The following is a 6389-nucleotide window of genomic DNA, read 5'->3' as shown; positions in this document are numbered from 1 at the left end:
TTTCTTTCTTACTTTTTTTGTAATTAAAAATCACATCACTTTGGTAATATTCAATTACTTCTATTACTCAAAGTGTACTAAATTTAAAAATTATATTCGCCACATCCGCTAAGAGCGCAGCATTAGATTTATTAACGGATTGTTTCCCGCGACTCATGATATTAAAGTCACTGACAAGCGCAACTCGTAATTTAGTTATGAACGTTTTTAAAGAGACTTATTAATAAACCACATTCTGAAAGAAAAACAAAAAGAAAACGAACACAGAAACCACTCGTCAAGCGATAACGGTGATCTTCATCAGCTGGGAGACCTATATAAAATACTAAAAACAGGATATGAACTTAAACACGCGACCTTCTTGTTCATAAATAAATTATTAACCTTTTATTTCATTGTTGTAATTAATTTTTTGTTAATTAATTTATTTAAGTGATTTTTTATTTATTATTTTATTTATTTTTCCTTATTGAAAGTTTATTTATTTTAATTTTTTATTTGTTTATTTTAACTTAGTTTATTTTTTATTCATTTATATTAATTTAATTTATTTTTTATTTATTTATTTTAATTTAGTTTATTTCTTAATTTATTTACTTTAATTTGATTTTTACTTATTAAATTTGTTTTATTTTAATTTAACAGTAAAATTTGATTTATTTCGAAGTGTTTTAAATGTTAAAATTTTTAATATTTCAAAATATTACAAATCATTTTTGTAATTATAAAAAAACTTTTGATGGATATGTTGGATTTTGTATTTAGATTTTTAAATAATCTGTTTAACTAAACTAAGATGAACACCCCCTACTCTTATACCATAACTGGAAAATATGTACTTGAAGGGTACAATTAGTTTTATGACAAACCTTTCCGTAGGTAGTGCAAGCTGAGCTCTCCGAAGAGTAACTTGTATTCTGAGAGATCTTAGTCTTTTTCATATCACGCTATTATATGTATTTTGTTTTCTTTACTGTTTCCGAACCTTTGTCACATCTACTATTACGTGGACTTTTACAATAAACTTTCTGTTAAATAAAAGTTAATCGTGTGGAAGTTCTTTTAAACTTAAATAATTCAACAGGATGAAATAAATTTCTTCACTTGAGAACGCAATGGTGGTACCCTTTCTACTGACCAGATGTCAGTCTCCACATTAAATCTTAATTTGTTCGTAACTTTATAATTATTTACTATCAGAATCTAGAGAGTTTGTCAATTAATATACCCAAGTAGCACGCTGTATCACCCGAGTGTCATGGCGATATCTATCAGGGATATTCCTGTGATACTGAGGAAGTATCATAATGTTCGCCTTTTTGAATAACCCTGTGACATTCCTGCGATATTGAGGGGATATTGCCGTGTCATCGAGGAGATACTGCTGCGATATTGAGGGAATATTTTACAAAATTTTCGCTTTAAGTCCAAATTTGAACTTATAGCGAAAATTTTGTGAAATATCCCCTCAACACAGGAAAAAAAAGTCTGACTCCGTTTACACCTTAAATTCAGCCCATGTATTTCACATAAGTCTATCTTTGTTTAACGGGGCTGACTCCGTTTACACCTTGAATTCAGCCTCAAAAATAGGCTGAAAGTAAAACTTTTTTAGTGTGAATATCGCAGCAATATTCCCTTAATATCACAGCAATATCCCGCCTTAATGTCGCAGCAGTATCTCCTCGATGTTACGGCAATATCGCAGGAATATCACAGGGATATTCAAAAAGGCTGACATTATGATACTTCCTCAGTATCACAGGAATATCCCCGATAGATATCGCCATGACATTCAGGTAATACAGCGTGCTACTTGGGTAAACGGATTTCAATTTTTAATTTACTTTCCTTTTCAATAAAGGGCAGTTCCATACGAAAAGCAAATGGTGGATCACCGATTTTTCTTAAAGTTCGCAATTTTGTAGTACTTGGGGTACTAAATAACTGTGCCAAACAGTTTTGCAAAAAAAAATTTTTTGCAAGATATTTAGATATGAAAAATCGGAAACTGAAAAAAATGACTTTTTTTGAGAATTTTTATTTCGAAAACTTGATTCTACAAGAAAAAGTCATTTATTCAAAATTGTAGAGAAAATGTCAATTTTTTATAATATTAAAAAAATTTGAGAAAAATTAATTTTTCAATAATTTGTTTAAACTTCAAAAACGATCCTTCTATTTTATACAGTATAAATACAGGCTAATTGTTTATAACATTTTTACAACAATATGTCTTTTTTTAAAAATTAATGTAATATACGTTCTCGTAGTAGTTTTTGCGTCGAATCGAATGGCGCTATCAGTTTTTTATGAAAATCAATTTTTTTTATTTGTTTATAACAAATTGTTAAAAAATTTTTTTTTTAATTTTTAACGTCAAAAATTATCATTAGACCCTATGGCAGGATCTCAATAGTTACTTTTTATATCTGCGTTCCTATGTGCACGGAGAAACTTTTTCTTCTAATATTAAATATATTTGGTTATCTTTATTCTAAAAGTACGTTAGAATGTGAGGATTTTTCGTGCGTTGTGATAATAATTTCAACATTAATACGAAAATATGATAAGTTCGTTATATATTAAGCAACCTTCGGTGTACAAAAATTACTATCTGCATTAGAAATAGTCTTATTTTTCTTTAGAAAAAAATAAAATGCTAGTTTTTGTTTGTGAAATAATACGGTAATTCTAACCTTTTTTCCACATATAGATAGAATATATAACAGACATTCTAACGTAACATACCAATTTTGGAAGGACTGCGGGCGGACTTAACCGATTTCGCCCGAGCATCACCGAGTCCATCACCTGACGTCGCGAACTAACCCTAATGTTTTCGAAGTTGAAATTCACACGTGTATGAAAGAAAAAAACCTTTTATTAATAAACGTGAATGTCTCCTCATGCCAAATTAAATTCAAGAACTGTTCCTCAATATAACATAATTTTTTTCACGACTTTTACTTATTTACATAATTTGATTAGTAAGTTATTTTAAAAAATGCTCTCTCTCGAAGGCACATATTTTTCCACTCGTTTAATATATAAGGACGATTCAGCTGTGTACTTCTAACGAATTGTGCGATCTTTCGGTTTCCGTGACCAATCGTCGTGTCTTTACTTGCGTGTGCGTGTGTGCGTTAATAATATAGGTTAGGTTCTTACGTCGTGTTAAATATATTTACCTACAGTTACAGTGACATACACTAATGCCATCTACCATCAGATCCAAGTATCACTATCGTCTCTATGAGTATCTATAGACAATTAATTTGTTGTGTTTCTTTTTAATTCATGGCTTTCCCAACTTTGCAAAAATTATTATTTTCTTTCTAAAACAACATACTAATTTTCGTTAGTTTCCTTATGAAAAACTGTAAAATATATACTGAATGAGTGTTTTTGATAGTCTCAATAGCAATTTCTATAACCTATGTCGTTTTTCCCTTGAATCTAACCTAACATACTAAAATGTCTCACCAGTTTTAAGAATTAGTGGTATTAAAAGTTTCTCCGTGTGCCCATGGGCATTAATGGATTAAAAAAGGAAAATAATGTTTATAAAAAAGTTAAAAATATATTGTTAAACTGTTTATAATAATAATATATACGTATATAATTAATAAATGTATTAGGGGCGAGCAGTAAAGGTCATATCATCTTTTAAAATACACTGATATAGGCGCTGCTTAGTTAGCGCAACGCACAAAAACTCGTAGCGCAAACTTCAAAAATTTTTGTCTCAAAAACATCAAATATCACTTCTTTAAAAATTTAACCACTTATTAAGGAAGGTTCAAATTTTGAGAAAATAATTTTTCTAGAATATTCCATGATGTCCTTCACTTTTTTTTTAACAATAAAAAATTATTGTTTAAACAAATTATTGAAAAATTAATTTTTCTTAAATTTTTGTTTAATATTATAAATAATTGACATTTTCTCTACAATTTTGAATAAATTACTTTTTCTTGTAGAATCAATAGTTTTCGAAATAAAAATTCTCAAAAAAAGTCATTTTTTTCAGTTTCCGATTTTTTATATCTAAATATCTTGCAAAAAAAATTTTTTTTTGCAAAACTGTTTGGCACAGTTACTTAGTACCCCAAGTAATACAAAATTACGAACTTTAAGAAAAATCGGTGATCCACCATTTGCTTTTCGTATGGAACTGCCCCCTATTATTATCCTCTCCAATTTTTTAGGGTCTTAGAATTAATGTCTTCGCTAAATAAACTGATATTTAAAATCTCGATGTAAGAAATTAATTAGTGGCTTATTTTAACGAAATAAGTGTCGTTAGTAAATTATTTATAAAAAATAGTAGTTAAATAGTTGTATGTAGTGAAAAAAATTACCAATAGTCGCATGAGTTCTAGGTCGGCAATTATTTTATTATTTCTAATTCCAAAATTGTTTACAATAACTGATTATAAATTTTTTAATGTCTTTGACAAAGAGAATTTTAATAATTTTCGTTTATATGTTTCTAAACAAGAAAAATATAAATAAATATAAATAAATAACAATAAATAAATGTATATTTTAATAAATTATTATAATAATTATTATTATTTATTTCAATGAAAATAATAATCAATAATTATTATTTTTATTAAATATATTATAATTATTTTAATTTTAAGTATTATCATTATAGTTAAATTAATTATTTATTAATTATCTACATAAATATAAATACTGATTTAATTTAACGAAATGATTAAAAATATTTGAAAATTCGAAAAATGAAAAAGAGTGGATTTAAAATTAATTTTATTGTCAAGATTCAATAGATGTTAAGCAATAATCATTACAATTCAGCAGAAAGCTTCTCGATGATATCAAGTTTCATTACTGGGAAAATGTCGAATACCATCAATGTGACGTAATTTTAATGACAGTTCGTGTGTTTTTATTTAATGGATTTTTAATAGTTTTACAGAATATTTTTTTTATAATATCAATCCTACATCAATGCACTGAATGCGATATAAATAATACAAAGATGAAAAAAAAAATCTTCTATAAATTTCTATATGAAAATTCTTTTTATCTACAACTATTTTTATTGTGAACTATTATTATTATTATTTTTATTTCTGTTAGCGTTAATATTTTTATTTTTATTAGTATTATTATTTTTATAATTATTATTATTTTAATTATTATTGTTAGATTTCTTTTGTTTTATTTATTTTTCATTTCTTCAGTTTGCCTCTCATTATTTAGGGAAAAATTCATAAAATGCAAGCGCATTCTCGAGTGAAAGGAAAAAAATAATTTTCTGATTAACAAATAAACAGAACCAGGAAATTCAAGTCAAGGATAACGAGAATCAATCTTCCACTCTCTTTTTTTATTTTGAAAATATTTTCAAATAGATTTTTTTTTTTGCATTTAATTATAATTTGTTAAAATAATTTTTTTGCGAAAAAAATCACCTGCTGTGGATGCCAAGTGTGCTTAAAAAAAATCTTGAAACATTTCATCCTGAAATTTTCTTTCTGCAATTATTAAATCCACATTTCTTCTTCTCCTTCTTTTTCTACGATTCTTCCATTTTTTTGAAGTATTTTTTTAAAAACAGAAATTATTTCACCAATAAGTTTGCATATTTTTTCAATTCAGCACAATTTTACACTTTTTTCTTCTTTATAGATGTAAATTTGTTTTTAGGTTATTATTAAATGAATTATTTTATATAGTTATCAAGTTTTTTGATTCTTCTCACTATTGATGTTATTTTATTATTATTTTTATTGTAATTATTTAAGAAAAGTATTTTTAATTTTTAATTTATAATTAAATTTAATGCAATTTAAAATTATGTGAATATTTTAAAAATTTCTATACACAATTTAGCGTGATGAGAATTTTTCTTTTTCAGTGTAAATTTTTTTTGTTTAGAAGTTTATTTTATTTTTTTGTCACAACGAAATAAGTCTCGGGAAAAAATCTTTGATCCCGCGTTATTTAAAAAGTAGACGTAAGGTATATAGAAAACCCGCTATCAGCCGAAGAGAGAGAGAATCGTACTGAGCTCTTGAGGCTGTGTCAAACAAACGCGAGTTTCATGAATCAGTAGAGGTGGTAAAAAATCAAGCTGTTTTGTATTAACTCAAACATTTCTTTTTGTGTCACTTGGATTCGTGAATCTTCAAAAAAAAGAAAATTAATAAAATGAAATGATTTTTACGATTTTTTTTATATAAAAATTGTAATATTTATTATAAATTTATAATAATTTATATCAAATAATTAAAATACAGTAAACAAATTTACTTCTATTTGTAAATTCTGAAAAAATTGTTGAAATAAAATTATAAATTATAAATACAATTAAAAATAGTAATAATAAAATGAATAAATAATAATAATAA

This window comes from Leptopilina heterotoma, unplaced genomic scaffold (genome assembly GCF_015476425.1).
Source record: "Leptopilina heterotoma isolate Lh14 unplaced genomic scaffold, ASM1547642v1 Lhet_67, whole genome shotgun sequence".
Lineage (NCBI taxonomy): Eukaryota > Metazoa > Arthropoda > Insecta > Hymenoptera > Figitidae > Leptopilina > Leptopilina heterotoma.
This window is presented reverse-complemented; position numbering follows the sequence as displayed.